The following is a 19,163-nucleotide window of genomic DNA, read 5'->3' on the forward strand; positions in this document are numbered from 1 at the left end:
TTGAATGACTTTCTTCTTTTGGCACATCTGCAAGCCATTGGCCTCTTGAATACAACAGCCTGTTTATATTCAACTCATTGTGTTGCACCGTTCATGTTGCAGTCATTGCAGTTCCTTCTGTGAGTATGCTACAACCTGTTTGAAAATCTCTAAGCTGTAAGAACGTATTTTTTAACTTACAGTGACTGTATCAGAACAAAAACTCACCAAGATAACTGATATTAATGGTGTCATTAGAAATAGAGGTTTTGTACCAGAGCCTTAAGAATTGTACCAGCACAATGACAGCACCCGTGCGTGTTGCCTGCATGATGCACACAGTTAGAAGTGCCCAGACAAATGAATTGATAATCTCCTTGTCATGTGGTAGTTACTGCAGTCAGTTGTCAGCAGAGCAGCAAAGGGAGGGTCTAAATGAAGTGATCCCTTAATGTCACAATGAGCTGGTAGCCAATTTGTGCTGGAAATAATGTTGCATGCTCCCGGGTACTTTGAAAAGTAGAAAACAAACAGAAATGTTTTTAGACAACGCTATTTAAAATGAACTGTGTTTACTGAGTTTATTTCACCACTCAAGTACCTGACTATAATACTCCTCACGAAACAAAGGTAACATAAGCATTAAGCAGCGGCTCAGCACAAAAGCTGCTGTGGCAAAACTGCTCTATGAAGGTACAGTTCTAGTGTGAGCAGCTCGTAACTTTACGTGAGAGTGCCTCTGTGTGTACTTCATGAAGGACCACACTGGTAAAGAGAGTGAATAAGACTGAACTTGAACAATATTCACAGTGCATGTTTTACGTGGTGAACTTGTGCAGCAGTGGGTTTACGTGTCCCTGGTAGCAGCTTTTCAAAGAAAACAAACTGTAATGGTGCTGCAAAGAGCCACTCTTAAATAACAGTTCTTGAAGCCAGCAGTCACAAGGATACGGGTTTCTGTCTCCTCTTTATTCGTTTCTCCTTTTCATTGAGGCGTCAGTGTGTGCAGCTGGTCAAGTAGTTCAGCTTGAGTGTGTTTCTTCTTGGGTTCTCAGTACGCACAAAAAAGAAGGCACCAGCTTTGTTCCTTTGGAAGCCCCCATACCTTATTTTAAGCAGAATGAAATCTGGATGTTGGGCTGTAAAAGTGGTAACCTCCTTGTGCTTTTTACTGCAGCCACAGGCTGTTTTGTCACTAGCTGCAGCTTAATGCAGACGTTATTTCATTGTTCTGGATGTTAGGCTATTTCTGAAACCTTTAAAGGGAAAAAAACCACCATAGTCCAAATCATAGTTTTATTACATTGTTCATACACAGCTTCCAATAAACTCTCTGTGCTTCATCCTGCAATGTGAAGTTGAAGCAGGAGGAAAGAAGGCATGAAAGCAGGAGGCAGAGGTTGCACATTGACTAGTGCATACTGATTACCAACTCCTTCAAGTCAGCTCAGAGCATGCACTGTAAAGAGGCAAATGATTACTTGCCAAACAGTACCAACTTTCTTAACTTGATACTACAGAAAACTGCTTTGTTCAGTCTTTGTGAATACAGCTGTTTAGAATTCTACTGTGTCAATTCTGAAGCAGACATTATACACGAAGCAATGAAACAGGGATATTTTGCTACAGGACGTTCCTGTTTTGCAATACGCTCCTATTTTCTCAGAAAGAAAAGTGAGCAGAACCTTATAAGACTAACAGTAAACAATTTCAAATTCAGTATGTGCATCTGAAGAGACAGGAAAAGATCACTGAAATTACAGATAGAATTTAAAAAGTGACTGTACCCTCTAATAAGAGGCTTTTGTTCTTCAGACAATAGCAAGCTTTCAGGGCAGTGGTTTAACTGTAAGCAGACTACTGCTTTGTGCTGTGGTTGTGCAGAGCTTGTAGCATGCAGTAGGATGCCGAGTTAATAACTCGCAGCTCAGCGCAGTGACTGTGTAAGTAATGAGAATAAAAAGTACAGAGATCGATTCTCATCCATCGCCTCTCCCTTTACACAAGAGAACAGAAGATGGTGCTCACTGTTTCCTGGTTGCTTCATCCCTTTTATTCTTTTTTGACTTACAGAAGACTCCTTCCTTCCCCCCCAGAGCTCTGCTCGGGTAGCACAGCGACCACACTGACTAGAACGTGAAACACATTGGTTTCTGTGAAAGCAAAGCATTCCTCTCTATCTGAAATGCAGCACCAGGACATCTCTTCTGGGTTCTCAAAACACTTGAAATCTTGTCTGTATTCCTCTTAAAGTATTCAGGGTCTGTTTGAAGTAAAGCAGCAATCCTTTCAAACAAACAAGCTATGGCATTTTATCATCTGAAAGTCTGCATGATCAGCATTTCTGCATTAAAAACCTAACAAAAAGGTTCATTGTTGAAGCATTCCTGAAATGCTTCATCTCATCTCTAATTTTCCAAGAAGCAAGTGCAAGACTTTCTTGGATGAAGCAGAAGAGAACGTCTGAGCCCTTTGCTAGATAAGCTGAATTTGGAATTTATTCTTAACTCCAGCAACAGCTTGCCTTTTACTTTTTTTTCTTCTGCAGCATTCAAACTCCACTACGTTTACTTCAGGTTCCTCTAAGCTTTAAGCAGACCTGTTTCTGGAGACCAGCTGCAGCATACTGCAGTTTGCAGCAGCATGAGCTGAAGATGATGAGCTTCAGGAATAAGCTAAATATTAAGTTATCATCTGTTGATGAACACAACCGTTCTTGTCTGCATTAAAGTTTAAAATGCTGGCTGGCTAGAAGTTTGAACTGAGCAGCCTGTATCAGACTTAAGTCATGCTTCTTTGGCTAGTCTGCCTGGTGTGCCTGATAGCCAGAGGTGTTACCTTCATTCTGGCTGCATGCAGAGCTTCTCCTTCATTACCCTCCATGTTTATATAAATGAAGGTACTTGTCAGTTAAGCAGCAATTACTTGTGAATTCTGTAGTTGTCTTCAAGTCCTCTGCTCACTTACGATTCTCTGGTTTTGATTTCCAGCCTCAGGTCTTGCCAACAATCATAGTTCCAAACAGGTATTTTCATATGCCGTGTGCACACAAATCTGCTGGCAAATCAAACTATATTTTGGGGATCAAACACACCTATGTGCCTTTTATCAGTCCTTCTCTGGAAACGCAGCACGTACCACTACCAGAATTTGCTGGAGTTTCAACGTGATTATCAATAATTACAGACTTAGCCCTGGAAGCACCATTTGCTCACTCCCAATTCCATTAAAAACACTCTCCCCACCCCCAAACAACAGAGGAGGTTGAGGGCATGCTAAGAGCTGTGGAATTGCGAGCTGGTAACTGCTGGGTTACTATTATTTTTCAATAGCAATTCTTCTGCTCTTCCTAGCATGAGAGTACGTGTGTATGTGTAGATATGTGTAAGGAGTTTCCTGTGTGTGTGTATGTAGGTAGATACAGGATCAGATAAATAGGCATTGTTGATTTTATGCCAGCTGTTACCTTGATAGCAATATTCCACCTCAGCCTGAGGCATCAGCTCCTGCTGAATTCAGGCACCTGTCAGCCTTCTACTCCCTGGCTTCTGAGCTTGCTGTGATTTCTAGAGGCTTGCTCCACCCACCCTGTGCAGAATCTCCCTGACCAACTACACTGCCCAACAGCACTCCCCCCACCACCCCAAAATGTCCTGTTCAGAGACCATGCGAATACGACAGAAAATAGAGATAATCATGTCTAAAGTTACTGAGATGCTGTTTCTGTCTGCAAAGTAAAGGTTATTTTTTAAGTGTTAAACGACTGCTGCTGCTTACTATACAAAATTCCTAGAGCTGTGTCTTAGTTCACTGTAAGGCTGAGTTGTATTTCCAGCATAAATCCTTTCCTCAGTGCTCTTACCTTTCTCTGTGGACTTCATCAGTACAAGGAATCCAAAGGCTAGTTTGATGCTGCAGTCACCAGAGGCAAGCAGGCAGTATTTGGTGGCAGCCCTGCAGGTACTGGACATCCATACAGATCAAGCATCCAAGGATGCATTTTTTTTGTCTGTTCTACCTTTAATTATTTCTTCTGTTAGTTATCCTCATGTTTATATGTTACCTACAGAATAATATCACTCATTTGCTAGGTAATCTGGTTTCAAAAGCATCAGCACGACATGATACTGCGTGTTTGTTTGGCATCTTTACATTGAGCTTCATGAAAGCAATTCTCAAGCAACACAACTACTGAACAGCTACTGATTGACATGGACACCACGGGTCACGCAGACCCAAAGCAAATATACTCTGTCAATCAGAACCAGTTCCTTGCCTTTGCTGTTCTTGGTCTGGATGATGAAGGTAAAGCCAATTCCTCTGCCTCAGCTGCACACGTGCAGGATTCGCCCCTTTGCTCCACGGCTGCAGCAGTCAGTGCTCTGCGCCCGCATCCCAAACCCTGGAACATTTCAGGATTCACAGGACCCATCACCCACACATCCCAAAGCAGCCAAGTTGTGTATTGTACCTGCTCTTTCTAATCACTTTTTGTTGTGTGAAACAATAAAGCTGTTTATAAAGAGTTGCAACCTATTAAAGACGACAGTGCTGGTCTGTGATTGAACTGTGCGTTTTGGGGGGTTGTTGCACCAGCATTTGCCTGAAGGCAGAGAGGAAAGAGAGGAAATTAAACTTGTATCAGTTCACAGGCAATGAAACTTGTTAGCCCAGTACAATTTGCAAACGTCCAGCAAGCAGAAAGCTTGGTGCAGCACTGACTGTTTCATACCAGCCCTGATTCAGTCACTTAAACATCACCACAGACTGGATTTCCATAGCCAACTTCAAGCACCTTTCCGGAGAAAGGAGGAGCTCTTATTTTGAGAGCAGTCTGAAAATAAAACCTGTCAGATGGAGCTGAATAAACCATCAAGATTACATAAGTTTTTGTAGAATGCAGCAAAATATAATTCTAATGCTGAAACATATTTTGAATACAACCCTTCTGATTTCACAGAAAGCACACGGGGAGCTGAGACTGAGGCAGTAACAGGAGAAGGAACACAAGGTGACAGGCATCCTGCACCATGTAATTCTTCACAGTAAGACAGCCTGACCCTTGCTGTTCTTATTGTTTATGGATTTCTTGGTGCAATTTTCTGTTTTAGAGGGCTTAACTGTGAACTGCTTGTAGATGGACTACACTGGAGTACTGCTATTTCAAAGCATACAAGAAAAATGATAGTATTAGTCTTAGAACAGCTAATTTTTGTCTTTTATTTGAAAACATAAATAATAAATTGAATCCCTACATGCAGAGAAAAAATGGAGAAATAAGAAGTGATTTTTGTCAGTGAACCTATGTAAACTTTCCTGCACATATTCCACCAGCATGTTAACTTGAAGCTATCAGGTAAATAGTCTGTATTTTGAAAAGATTAAAAAATTATTTGCTCATTTCAGACAGAAGCATGTTCTTCTTGCAGTGTGTCTCTTTGCTTGCAAATAATTCTGCTGCTCATGACTACTGGGTCCCTACCTGTGCCAGCATAACTGGGCAGAAACAGTTCACTGCATGCCAACTCCCAGAGTGATGAAGGCAGCAGAACTTGAAAGGTTCACAGCAGATAAACTGGACAGTACAAACTGTTTTAACCAGGCATTGTGCGACATCTCTCTGGTGGTGTGTGGGTATTGCAGAGAAAGCATAACATATTTTGTGTTGGTGAGGAGCCTAACAAACGAAGACTTATACAAATGGAGGAAAAAACCTACCTTGAGGATGTGGAAGCTGGTCTTCCCAGAGCTGCAACAGGAGTAGGAAACTCACAGGACAGTCTCACTCACACAGGTGTTACTAATTCCAGAGATGACAGACCATGCAACCTTCACCTGCAGGCAGTTCAGCAATTTGTTTATATAAATTGGCAAGGATAGAGAAGTCATACTTGGCTCTAAAGCATGCATGTATCCCCAACTTACTGGAGTGTGGAAACTGCCTCTAAGAAGGAGTCACAGCCCAAACCCACCCATTAAGAATCACGTTCCTTTTGTGTATCTGTACATACTGAACATGCCAGACACACAGGAGAACAGGGCAGTGATGTGCACTATGCTAACAGCACAGTGTGTAATGGTGGAGATAGCAAGGCGCCTCCGAAATCAATTTTGTGCTCTCCCTCTACACCACCTGGCCACCACCTGCCTTTACTCTGCAGGCCCTCTCCTCCAGCAGTAAGAAAAGGCTTCAGATCAGCTTCTCCCACTTTTACAGTACCATCCCCACAGTTCATACCTTCAGAAAGGCAGCAGATCAGCACTGTGGCAAATTCCAGGTCAAAAGCTGTAAAAGAGAAGGGAGAAGTGTAGGACTCCCAAGGCCACGCTGGGCTGCTCAGATCTGTGCCAAAACCATCCCCCTTCCCAACTAGGGCCTAAATAGTTGGCAAGCAAAGTTCAGCAGAGGGACACAGATGTCCCACACACGCCTCCTTCATACACACCACCACCTCTTATTCGGCATGCCAACAGTGGCCACGTGTTCCACGGCACTGGGAGACTTGGTGTGGGTGGAAGGGGATGATGGCTTGGGTGGGACATCCTCCTGGCATCCAACAAAGGCAATGCTTGGCTGCTTTTTAGGATGAGTGCTGATCAGCCCCTGCAAGAAGCCAGGCTGTGGGCAGAACGCAGCTGAACTCCATTGATTCAGTGAACTGACAGTGCCCATTTTTTCATCTGGGATACAGAGCTTCCTGAAGAAGCCAGCTTTAATTAGTGACCCAAGCTTTAGGTGCATGAAGATAAACCTGAGCAGAAACAGCAGATCTCTTTACCACAGTTTTAGTCTCTTCCTGCTCAATAGGAGCCCTGGACCACACTATTTCATAGGTTACACCCTGCTAACCCAAGTCAAGCACAGGATGGGCCCTGCATCAGTGAGCGCCCTGTGCCAAGATGTGACACAGCTTACCCTCCTCTACGCTGATCTAATGCTTTGGCTCAGTATTAGATATTCACAAGACATGGAAAATAGATGCGTATGATTTCTAAAAGGACAGGTCACTAGACAGGGTCACTTACATCAGACCACCATCTCCAAACCATGAGAGTTTCCTGAGGTTAGCTGAAGTGCTGTTCTCCTTCTCACACGAAGGTGGTTTGGGCCAGGCTGGATGTGTCTCTGGGCAGCCTGGTCTACTGGTTGGCAACCTTGCTTGTGGCAGGGGAGTTGAAACGAGATGATCACTGTGGTCCTTTTCAGCCCAGGCCATTCTATGATTCTATGAAATGTGGCTATATTTCCTCCCAGGGCATCTGTCCTTTGGGATTGGAATCAAAGCATGCAAGTACGTTTGTAAAACACCAAAATACTTTAAAAAGCATTAAATAAATACAGACTGTTAAGAGGCCTTCTGACAGCATTAACTGCAGAATAACACATACGCAAAAAAACATTTCTACCAGAATTAGCATCTGCCTGCGTGTAGGAGACAGCGTCACACATTGATTTATTTTACTGAGTGTAAATAAAGCCAATATGTGGCTCCTAGAAGAGAACATGAACAAAGGAAATCCAGGAGCTCAAGGTCAGGGTTTAAAGGACTTTTCTTTCATTTAAGTTCTAGCAGCCTTGAAAGCAGAAATTCTCCTCCAGCTTCCACGGCTTCCCCTTTCATAGCCCAGGCCCTTGGTAGCAGACTGGTTTCACATCTAGATTTACCTAACGATTGATGGATGAAATGTATTGAACTGCAGCATTTAGAGCTGAGAAGTAAAGCTGAGAAGTAAGAGATGTATCAAATACATAACATAAAGACTTCTGGTATCTGACTGCAACGAATCTTGTTCCTAGATAAACTAGCAGCTCCTTCATTTTGACCACTAAGATTCCTTCCCTTTCCACTGGCATTTAAGAGCCTCTCTGGAAATGCTGCAACATCAGAGAAACACAAAGGCTTGCAAATGTTTGGGCTGCTAGTGAAAATCTCAGGAAAGAAACAACAAACACTTCAATGCCATGAAAATGAGTTTGCTAGAATCGCTACACAGCAGATTGCAGATGACACTCTCCAAAAAACTTTTAGTGTGACGCTGCTAATAACATTTCTGTAGACAAATTAAATGCACAGCATTAAGCAACTGTGTCACAGTGCTTCAGAGCACATCAGAATACCCCAAGAAACCAATCCAAAATATGTCTTAGTTCACCAGGCTTTAAAATGAGCCCCTCCTTAAACAGAGACAAAAACCTGAGCTCTGCTTGGGAAAGCAGTCAGTAGTGAAGTTTTAAAGCAAATCCTTTTTTCCTCATCACTTTGTCCATATGGAAAAGGAGAGGGACTCTATCTCTTCTGCTGCAGACCCCCTACCTACGTCTCTGCTCTTCTTTCCCCCTGCAAGGTTTCCCTAACTGAGAATATAATCTGTTTCTGACAGAAGATGCAACGTTCTCTTCCTTCCACAGTAGCTACAAGAAGATAAACGGGCAGCTCTCCCTTTCGCACTACAACACGAAGCGCTTCAAACAGCCAGAGCAAACCAAGCTGCCCTGCCCCTGGAGACAAAGACCATCCACTGGTACATCTCATAGGAAAGGAGAACAAGAACTTCCTAGCATAGCTCAACTGACATGCCCTGAATCTGCCTTACCGCAGTGCACCCAAGACAACAAATTTCCAGCAGCCAAGGGTAAGTAAAAGGTCACTGAGCACGAATGGAAGACCAGGGGACAACGGGCTACCTGCATTCAATTCAAAGAGCGTTAAACCGGCGTTCCTGTAGTCAGATCTGATGCACAGCTGAAACATAAGCCACGAAGAGCTACAAAGACAATACTCCTCTTCCCTTTACAAAGAAGCAGCTGAACAAAAGGCAGCTGCCAATAAAGCAGCATTTGGTTTAGTCCCAGATCTTCTGTAACCCCTAGTGCTTGTTGTCGACAAATGACAATAACAGAGGAACGAGCTCCCAGCAGTCCCCATGAGCCTAGTGGGACAGCTGAGCACTGTGTGCCACACAGCCTGCAAACATGCACAGAGGCTCTGCTCTCTCTGGTTTATCTGGGCAGCGGGATGTGTGTGCGCCACGCACTCAGTAAGCTGTGTGGGAATCAGAGGAAGATGCTTTGTGTCATGATGCTCCAGGTTTCTTTCTTTTGTTTTTCAATGGGATGTATGAATTTGTAATCAAAATGTTTTTAAGTTCTCCCTTTTTCCAGCTTCCTTTCCCAGCTGCCAACATGGTTTAGATCTAAGCTTTGAGAATTTTCATTACTGCAGTATTGGGGCTGTTCACTGTTTGTAGATATATCGAATTAGTCAGCAGGCTCTGGTGCCTCATTTGTTCCCTCTGTGTCTCCTCCAATACACTTCCTCTAGAATATCAGAATAGAAGAAATAGACTTTGCAAGCCAATCAATGTCATCAGAGGCTGAACCCTGCAGCTTCAACTATAAGAAATGCCTCCTGAACAATGAAAATAGGGTTACTGTTTTTTTGTTAATTACAGTTATACTGTGTCCCCTCTATCTCACAGAATGGCCCGCGTTGGAAGGGACCTCAAGGATCATGAATCTCCAGCCCCCCACCACATGCAGGGCCTCCAACCTCCCCATTCAATACCAGACCAGGCTGCCCAGGAGCCCCATCTGACCTGGCCTTGAACACCTCCAGGGATGGGGCATCCACAACCTCTCTGTGCAGCCTGTTCCAGCACCTCACCATTCTCATAGTAAAGAACTTCCCCTGACATCCAACATACATCTTCCCTCCTTCAACTTAAAACCATTTCCCCTTGTCCTGCTGTTATCTACCCTTCCAAAGAGTTGCTTTCCCTCCTGTTTGTAGGCTCCGTTTCAGTACTGAAAGGCTGCAATGAGGTCAGCTTGCTGCCTTCTTTTCTCCAGGCTGAACAAGCCCGCCTCCCTCAGCCTCTCTTTGCAGGGGAGATGTTCCAGCCCTCTGATCACCTTTGTGGCTCTCCTCTGGACCCTCTTCAACAGCTTATCTCCCTACCGTAAGACAGCGTATTTTGGCCAAGCTGCTTTTCTCTCATTTAAAAACATTTTGCTGACTTTGATTTACCCAGCAGTTAAAACAATTACCCAGGAGGCTTCTTATGCAGAGGTAGGATAGGTTATAGCAGTTAATCTGGGACCTCCACCCTCTGCCCCTCAACATTTCATCACTTCAGACCATTCCACATGCATCAGTCATGCATTTGCCCCAAGAAGCTGCATCCATGGAACTGGCTTAAGTAGCTGGAAATTAATTTGTTTTCACTGTTCAACTGCAATAACCAAATTAAACAATGATTATAAAATAGGAACAGTCCCATACTGTGCAGGTTTTACAAGCTGGTCAGCTATGGAAGCCTGAAAACATTAACGAGGCAAAATACCCCAAAGCCTCAAAGTTCTGCTATACACATGCCTACAGTATGCTCCAGGGCAGGAAGATCATCTGCTCCAGCAGCAAAAGCTCAAATCTCCATCAAAGGAAACAGAATTACCTGTTAGTGTAGGGGCTACTATTAAAGCTGCATTACCTTCATGATCATTGTGTATCTTGAGAGAAAAGTAAGAGAGGTTGTTTGGTCCAGAATATCTGCAACAATGCAAATTCAGACTTCCTTTCAGCTTTGTTTACACGAAAGGAGAAGCTCAAAGGAAGCACATTTAAGATCCAACAGGCTGACTCTTAGGTGCACACAGACCCATGCAGACAACACTCTAACTCCAACATGCAATCTGCTAGCAAACAGCTATCACGTGTGGAAAGATAACGAACTAATTAGGCAGGATACCTGAACTCCACAGTTAGGTGCTGTGAGATTCTCAAAACCCCTGCTCAAATAGAAGGAATCTACTTTCAAGTGCCCAAATCTTCCCATGCAACGCACAGAGGTGGCTTTGTGTGGACTGAAATTGCATCAAGAAGGCACTTAGAAATCAACTGCTGCTCAACACCCAAGACATTCTGTCATGCTAGATCAAGGTGAGAAATTAATGCAATTAATGCATGGTTCACAGTGGTAGCTGAACTGTCTTACATTGTTTATGACATATTCATATCACAGAATCACAGAATCACTTTCCTCTGGAATCATTTCCCTCCTCATTTCAGTGTGTGGTAGTATCTTACCTTAAGCAACATCAAGAGAAGATCAAATCAACTAGTAGCGAAAGAAAAGGAAAAGAAAGCAGTTCCTCTCATATGTGAGAAGAGTAAGAACTACACAGATAAGGCAGCTCAATTACATTCTTTTTCATCTTAGATTTTAAAAAGCAGAAAAAAGCTAAAAAAAATAAAATGTCAGAAGCGTTTGGTACAAGTCTCTACAGCACTCACAAGTTTAAATGTAACGTAGAAGGATTTCTAACACTTCTAATCCAATGCAAAACATTGGTACCCAGCACTTCCAGGCCAGAGAACTGAAGTGCTTCACACAGCATCTGGAACACCACGAGTGCCTGAGATCCATGCTTTGGAGGTGCCACCAGGCAGCAGGACTGCTCGTTATCCTTTGTGCTACAAAAATCCAAGTGTTCTCTATGAAATGTTACTGCTAGACCTCACCTCACCTGCAGTTCTGACTACACAGCCTGATCGTGAAGAATTTGTTCCTAAAGAAAGAAAACCTCAAATACAAAGAGTACCTTCCCTCCTTTGAGTATCCTACACTGAAGCAAACAAAGCCCAGCCATTTTCACACACAACAATCTGGAACGTGTGGATTAAACGCAGGTTAATCACCACCCTCCCAAGCACACTGGCAATGCTGCACATTTCATTCACGTGGGAAAGAACAGATCATGTCCAAATGAGACTGATGTCTCTTTACAGAGATGTATGGCTGTAAGTGATGGAGTTACCAGGGTGCACAGCCTGTCAACTAAGCAGCAGCACCAAGGCCACGGGTGCCTTATAGCCCACCACAAAGTAACACCGTTTTCATTTTGGTTTAAGCTCAAGCCTCGTATTCTAAGTTACCATTTATCACCAGCACTTCAGTAAAACTTGAGATGCACTCCTCTTCTCTTGCAAATACAGTCCTTCACACACAGTGCCTCAAACGCTTGTTATCATATGGACATAGATTTAGGGAGGCAGCATTGAAGCTGTTTACATGGAAATGCGAGGAGGCCATGCAGAATAAGAATCCTGGTGCCTTGGAATGTTTTAAACTGCAGTATAAACTGGATGCAATCTTCATGTCGTGCATGAATGATGGCAGTTCCAGAAGGACAACATCCCCTGCTATCACACCAAACTATTGAGGCTGCCCTTGAAGAGAGAGGAATGCCACCTCCTGTCAACAACAACAATGACAAAATGCTCCTTGCAGCACCTGAATTTCCTTAGCAGTCTTCCACCTACGAAGTGACCAAGCTTGAACTTTTGTTCCCTCACCAAAGTTAGGAGAATCGCAGCAGCCTGTCAGCAGGCAAAGGAAAACCTTGCTCTGACCTGCACAGTCTTGTGTTCTTCTGGTTAGTTTTTTTTTCCCCCACAAACTTGGCTGATAGCCTCTGAGCTGGATTCTCAGCTTCAGTGACATCTTCAGGGAGACCAAGAGCTACAAGGATTGCATATATGACTACAACAGATCAGCACCAAAATGGCTGAGAAGTCTGACTGCACCAGAAGAGACGCAAATACTACAGTGTAACATGGAAGCGTGAACTGGAATGCACAAATGGGAAATGCAAAGATAAAAAATAGGTAAAAGCCAGGACCAGTGTGGCAGAACACAAGGAACACAGTCTTCACAGAAAGAAATTGATAGGCACAGCCATTTTGTACAAAAACATGCAGAGAATCACAGAGCACAACTCACAGCTCCCCGACAGAGCAATCACCTCACATAGCCCACTGGGGATGCTAAGGAAGCACATAAGGAGCTGGACCTGCACAGAGATTTTATCACGTTTGTTCTGCCAGCTCACAGGCTCCAGCCAGAGAAGCAAGCTTCAGCAGCAAAGGGCTTAAAATAAAAACAGCAGAGCTTTACATTAGATGTTAGGAAGAAATTCTTTACTCATAGGGCGGTGAGGTAGTGGCATAGGCTGCACAGAGAAGCTGTGGGTGCCCCATCCCTAGAGGGGCTCAAGGCCAGGTTGGATGGGGCCACGGGCAGCCTGAGTTGGTGGTGGCAGCCCTGCTCATGGCAGGGGGCTGGAACTGGTTGAGCTTTAAGATCCCTTCCAACCTAAGATGGTTCTCACATCAAGGATGACCTGGCCCTGCCCAAACTGCTGACAAAAAAAGCAAATCCTGTTTCAGCTTTACCAAAAGCAGCCAGGAGATTGGAGGAAAAATAAGAAGCACAGAAATGGAATGACAGCATAGAACCAGACAGTGGAGGTTCTAAGCCAATAGAAGCTGCATGAAGGAGTCACAAACACTCTTCTCTGCAAACACTCAGCATCTGCAAGCAATGAAGGTGCAACCAATGCCTTTAAAAGTTAGACAGGAGCATGTGCATCTCAGAAGTTGGAGAACGAATTCCAGGGTACAGTGAATAGCTTTGTTGCAGATTCTTCTCCTCAGTGTTTGCATCTTGAGATACCCAAGTTAGAGAGCATTTCCACAGTTAGGTCTGCAGTCTGACTCTAAAGAGGAGCCATAAAATGAGAGAAGTTCCAGTTGTTTGTCAGCTGGACAGACACTGAGCTCTTGCAGAGCACGGATGGCCCAGAGGCACTGAGCTCCCTCGGCCTGAAGGGTCCCAGCCCTCTGGCAGTAGTTAACTATCAGTGAAGGAAGTGCTCTGAGCTAAGCACACTCTGCTGTCCCAGGTGTTAACTGTTGCTGGGCCGGGGAGGGAATCACAGAAGCGAGACCATTCCTCTAACAGGCACAGCAGTGCTCTGCTTTTCAGACTCCACAAAGAATGGAAGGGTGAGCCTGAGTGACACACCAGACTTAACAACTACTGCACTAAACCTGCCAGACACTGCTTCCTCAAATTGCCTCTCCAGTTGCTGAATCACCAGAACTGCACTCTCCGCACATGCTGCAGCTTACTGTCCGACCTCAGGTGATCAGGCTGCGTGCAGGGCTCCACACACAGTGGTACAATCTCAGTACTTCCCTTCTTCTGCTCCAAAAAACCCAAAGGAAATCAAACACCCTGATGTCTGGGAAAAGGAATACCAGATTGAGATTACCCCAAAGCACAGACAGAGCAAATTCCGCAGTAACACCCACTATCCATGTTCACTCTGCTGATGTTTCTGTACAGGCTAGGAGCTGACCACTCTACTTCCCCTTTTCCTCAACCCACTGGTTCCATTTTGATTCCTACCATGCATAAAGCAATGGTCCTCACTCCTCCACAGTTCAGTTAACCTCCAGCCTACAATTTTTTTCCTCCTAATATTGACACAACCTTTCCGAGAGCGCCTTAGGCACACATTTCCTCAGATCTCATCTCTGCTGCATTGCCCAGAAGATAGATGACAACGGCTGGGCAGACCACGCTGTTCCAACACTGGTCACTTTCATATATATTTAATTTTCTTTGTCCCGTTATCCTGTGTTCCTCCAGTCTCTTGCATCTCAATCCTATTTTTCTGTCGTTACAATTGTTCAAAAGGTCTTTGGGATGGGACTTAGCTTTTCACTATGTACGTAGTAAAGTCCTGAATGTGATGTGGTGATACAAATTAATAATAATAGCTGCAGAACAGCAGTAATACTCTCCCCAGTTGCGATCGGCATGCTGGAAAGCTTACTTGATGTTTATAAAGCTCTTTGAGACTACTGGATGAAAGTCAGGCCAGTGATGCACAGGATTTATTGTTCTATTCAGCACTTCAGTATCCAAGGCTAGCATCTATTCTGGTTGAAAAAGATTTTTACTGTATTGTAAAATGGAAACAAAATGAAATATATACAGTGCATGGTGCTTCATATATAAGGCACAGGCAGCACAGAAACAGAATCTCATTATTGAAATGGATGTAGCTGAAGCTGTTACACACAGTAGGTTAAAGACCAGATTCAGTGACCTCTTATTCCATTTAATCAAAATTGTTAGTATATTTTTTTGGCCTTTGAAAAACTATATATATATTTTTTCTCTTCATCGGGTATTTCATCAAAGGTAATAAACCTTTGTAGTTGCTTATGATGTGAGTCTTAGAGCAGACTTGACCAGCAATGAAATGAAAATAAAGTGGATTTATGTTTAACAAACAAAAGCACAGTTCTTCTGCAACACTCTGTGCATTTAACCACCAGCTCTTAACCATTCAGAGAGGCTGCCCTTCCTCTTCCCCACCACGAGCGTCTGTTCCTTTCGCAGCATCCCCAGCACTCTATTTACCAGCGTCCCTGGCAAGTTCCCCCTCCAGCTCAGTTCTTGCAAAGCACAGAGGGGAGACGATGCTGTTTTAATGGTGCTGGTTATGCTATATGCGGTCTTGCTGTTTCTAGGAATAGACATATTCAGACATCAATTAACATCTAATTGCTGAAATTAATCTTGTTCCTCCGCTACAGATGCCACAGAGATCAAACCAAGCCCATTTACAGCTCTATTTTTAATTTAGTGGAATTACAGCTTTTCCATCCAATGAAAAATAATTAAGTGACATGCTGCCCAGAGAGCATACAGTGCAGGGATCAGGATGTTTATTAAAAGCAAAACAAGTGGGAAGAGACCATAATTGCTGGTGCCCATGCAAAAACACTTTTTCTGCAAGCCTTCCCCCTTTCTCATGCCTTCTCACCAGTACTTCACTCCTTCCAATCTGACTTCCAACCTCTGTGCTGCCCACAGTCCTTACTCAACACTGACCAAATTGACTTGTTTGCCACTACTTCTACTGCCTTACTCCTGGAATTTTCCCATCTCTCCTAATGCATCCTTCCAAATAACTCTGAACCAACAATTCTGGCTGCTTAGCATCCAGACCACTACAATCCAGGGCTTTTCTGAAGCATGAGAAAGCTGTGTGACTGGTGGCAGTGCTGAAAGAACCTATTCCATGCTGTTTCATTCTACCCCAAAGTGAACACACTTTCTTTAAAAGACCAATATTGCAATACAACAAGAACATAAAGAGAAGCGAGGCCTTCCCAGCACAAAGGTCTCAATGTTCTGTCCAACTGAAAGCCCCACAGAACACAGAAAGCAAAGGCCTTTCCAATTGGATGGCAATTACCTTATTTGTAAATTACACGGAACTTTCTGCTAAAGAAAAGCACTTGCTGTCACCTTGGAAATATATACTGTGGTATACAAAACACAAAATTAACCTTAATGCAAACCCTATGCATAGAAACAGGACTTAGAAAAGCAAGCCCTGCTCAAACACACTGCTACATTCAGACATCTCCCTTCTTCCTTTTGTCACACACCTCAAAGGCACAGAGATACCAGCACCCCAGAGCATGAGCTTGCTTCTGTGCTAACAGCTTCAGACAGAACTCCACACTTAAATAATAGTTACAGTTCAAGCAGTGCAAACACAGGGAAAGAATTCAAATTGAAAAACACAACAGCATTTTGGGGAGCACACCACCAGGGTAGAAGTAATGCTGAAACACACCAGCAGCCCCTGCAGAAACGTGCACTAGGTTTTCAAGTCACTTTACCCATTGCTTGTAGTAACAGCCAACACTTTACTAAGTAGGAGAAAGGGTGTTGCCATGGAAGACTGCAGCATCCCACTTCTGTCTTTTGTATTCAGTTGCAAAGCAAACTGAAGCATGATTTACATTCCTACCTCAGTTTCCCATTTATATAATGATGATACTAACATTCTGACACTTAAAAAAATATTTTACTATTTTTGTTAGACAAATGCAGCAGTAATTGAGTTTATTCATGCTAGTCACTTCTGTCATACTCATTATCTCTACTTGAGGCCATCACAGCTTTATTAGAGACACCAAAACTGCTTCATAAATTTCAATTACCTGGTACAAATCATTACTACTATTTTATTAACTCTTGTATAATTGCCTGTTGTGCATACAATTACAAAGCTAATGTATGTAAATTCCACTTCAGAAGCTCTTTCTGTACCTTTCATCTGCACGACTAGTACATATGTGTGCTGACACAGTTCTTTTCATTAGCTTTGAAATCTCCATCCTGACATTTTCACAGTACTTACACATACTGGTGTGAATTTAAACACTAAAACATTGGGTTTGGGTTTTTTTTTTTTTGCTTATTTCCAAAGCAGTCATTTGTGTTTCTGAATAGATATACATACATATATTATTCATGCCATTTAGATGCATACAGAAATATTTAAGTTTACAGAAAATACAGAAAAAGAGGATCACATCATAATTTCTGTTTGTTTTTGTTTTTGTTTTTTAAAGGAGCAGTCTTAGGCATCAGTAAAGTACTGAGATCCTAAATAGGAAAAGCCTTCACTCAGCTGTTGCCTGTTGATTTAACAGTCTCCTTTAATAGAACACGTGAAGACTTGAAACATGCACCTGGGGAAGGCAGCATTTGGTTCTGAGCATTTCCCAAAGGACCATTACTAATGGCTATAACAACTGTGTAGTCTCTGAGGCAGGGATCAGAGCTCTGGGCTCACAAGCGATTGAAGCCGCTCATGCAGGAGCCAAATTTCCCTTTCCCATATGTTATTTTCTGCATAGTGACGGAGGTAACAAGCACTCCAGCTCTCTCCCAGTAAGCTGCAGGCTTATTTCTAGGAAAAGAGAGAGATGTGACTTTGGAAGTCACAACATTGCAAAGCAAGCAATCACTCACTTTCTGCTCGGTTTCTCTAGCAAGGTGTTATATACCAAGGCGACACCTCCATCTCCTCTCCTATGATGAGGATATGTAAAGGAAAGAATAAGAGCTCACTTTTGTTTGTAGGCACGTCTGCTCAACAAGGAATTTCATCCAGCCTGTATCCCAGGAGTCTGGAGGCAACTTTCTAAATTAAACGCTCAAAACTCCAGTGAGGATGGATGACATACCTTTCATAGAATTGTTATGGTTGGAAAAAGACCTCTAAGACGATCTGGTCCAACCACCAACCCATCCCTGCCATGTCCCTCAGAGTCACATCCACACAGTTTTTGAACACCTCCAAAGATGGTGACTGCACCACCTCCCTGGGCAGCCCGTTCCAACACCTCACTACCCCTTTCAGAGAAGAAATGTGACCTCCTAGAGTTCTGTGCCCTGCTCAGAACTCTGCCTGGCAGTCCTGCTGACATACCTAGCTCTTCCTACACCTCACTCAAGTGCAAGCTGGGTTTGATCCAGGTTTCAGACGCAGCTCCAAGGACAGCTGCAATTAACGTTCTCTGGCGTTTAACAGTGCCACACTTCACTGTGCCGAGTTATTTTTGATTTCTAGCCCTCAGAAACCAACATAATGAAGCTGCACTGACCTTCCTCAGAAATTAACAAGCACCTGAAGGTAAACACAGCAATTAAAAAAAAAGTTGCAAGCTTAGAACAGAAGCAGCAAACACCTGTGGCATTCGAACCTCTGAGGAGATGTCGGGTAGGGTTGCAGTGTGGGTGCAGGGGGGAGCGAGGCCCGCGCTCCATCCTGGCACAAACGAGAGCGCCTCAGCAGCTCCGGCACAGCGCCGTAGCCAGGAATTACGCAGCGAGTTACCGCAGCGCGACTGGGCGAGCCGGGAAAACAGCGCCTCGCAGGGCGTCTCGTAGATAAGCATGACGACCACAGAGTTACTATCAGATCGAATGATACAAATTACGGATTGCGAGCCACAGAGCAGCAGCTTGAACTGACCGTCGCAGCTTCATTAGGGATCCCGGAACCCCACGGCAGCCATCAGGCACGGGCTGCCAGCGCTCGGGACTCCGCCACCGCCTCCTTCGCACGGCGGCCTCTCCTTACCTCAGCCGCGGGCCGGCGGTCTCCGGCTCCCTCTGGCGGGGCCTAACCGTCCCTCCGGCTCTGGAACTGCCGCCCCGCGGCCGGGCCGCCCCTCCGCCGCCATGGCGGTGCGGCTCGAGCCTCTGCGCTGCCCCTCCTGGCGCCGCGGTGGCCGCGAGCCGCGCCCGGCTGGCTGCGGGCGGGCACTGCCCTTCGAGAAGGGTCGCGCCCGGCAGGCCCGGGGTTGTGAAGGTCGATCCCGTGACAGCAGCCTCTGAGCCGCAGTCCGTTCAGCTGTGCCTTTTAGTGTTGTTCCCTGCTGGTGGAAGGGGATGGGAGGACGCTGCCTGCTCCTCAGTCCTTTAGCCTGTCATCTCTGAAGTTCCCCGAACTTTTTGTA

General features: G+C 44.4%; 2 long non-coding RNA genes across 3 annotated transcripts in view; both read right to left on the reverse strand.

The window, feature by feature from the left end:
• The window catches only part of LOC128086990 (uncharacterized), a 435,001-nt gene that overhangs the window by 35,345 nt on the left and 380,493 nt on the right, over positions 1–19,163 (reverse strand). The window lies entirely within an intron of this gene.
• Positions 2,445–19,025, reverse strand: LOC128087090 (uncharacterized). Of its 2 annotated transcripts, none has more exons than XR_008209679.1 (3): positions 18,785–19,025; positions 5,698–6,265; positions 2,445–3,033 (listed from the first exon to the last, which is right to left on the reverse strand). It is a non-coding gene; the product is annotated as an uncharacterized LOC128087090 (long non-coding RNA). The 2 variants fall into 2 exon arrangements; XR_008209682.1 differs by lacking the exon at positions 18,785–19,025 and adding an exon at positions 18,677–18,776.

The sequence above is a fragment of the Tympanuchus pallidicinctus genome, unplaced genomic scaffold (genome assembly GCF_026119805.1).
Source record: "Tympanuchus pallidicinctus isolate F22 unplaced genomic scaffold, pur_lepc_1.0 scaffold1, whole genome shotgun sequence".
In the NCBI taxonomy this organism is placed as follows: Eukaryota; Metazoa; Chordata; class Aves; order Galliformes; family Phasianidae; genus Tympanuchus; species Tympanuchus pallidicinctus.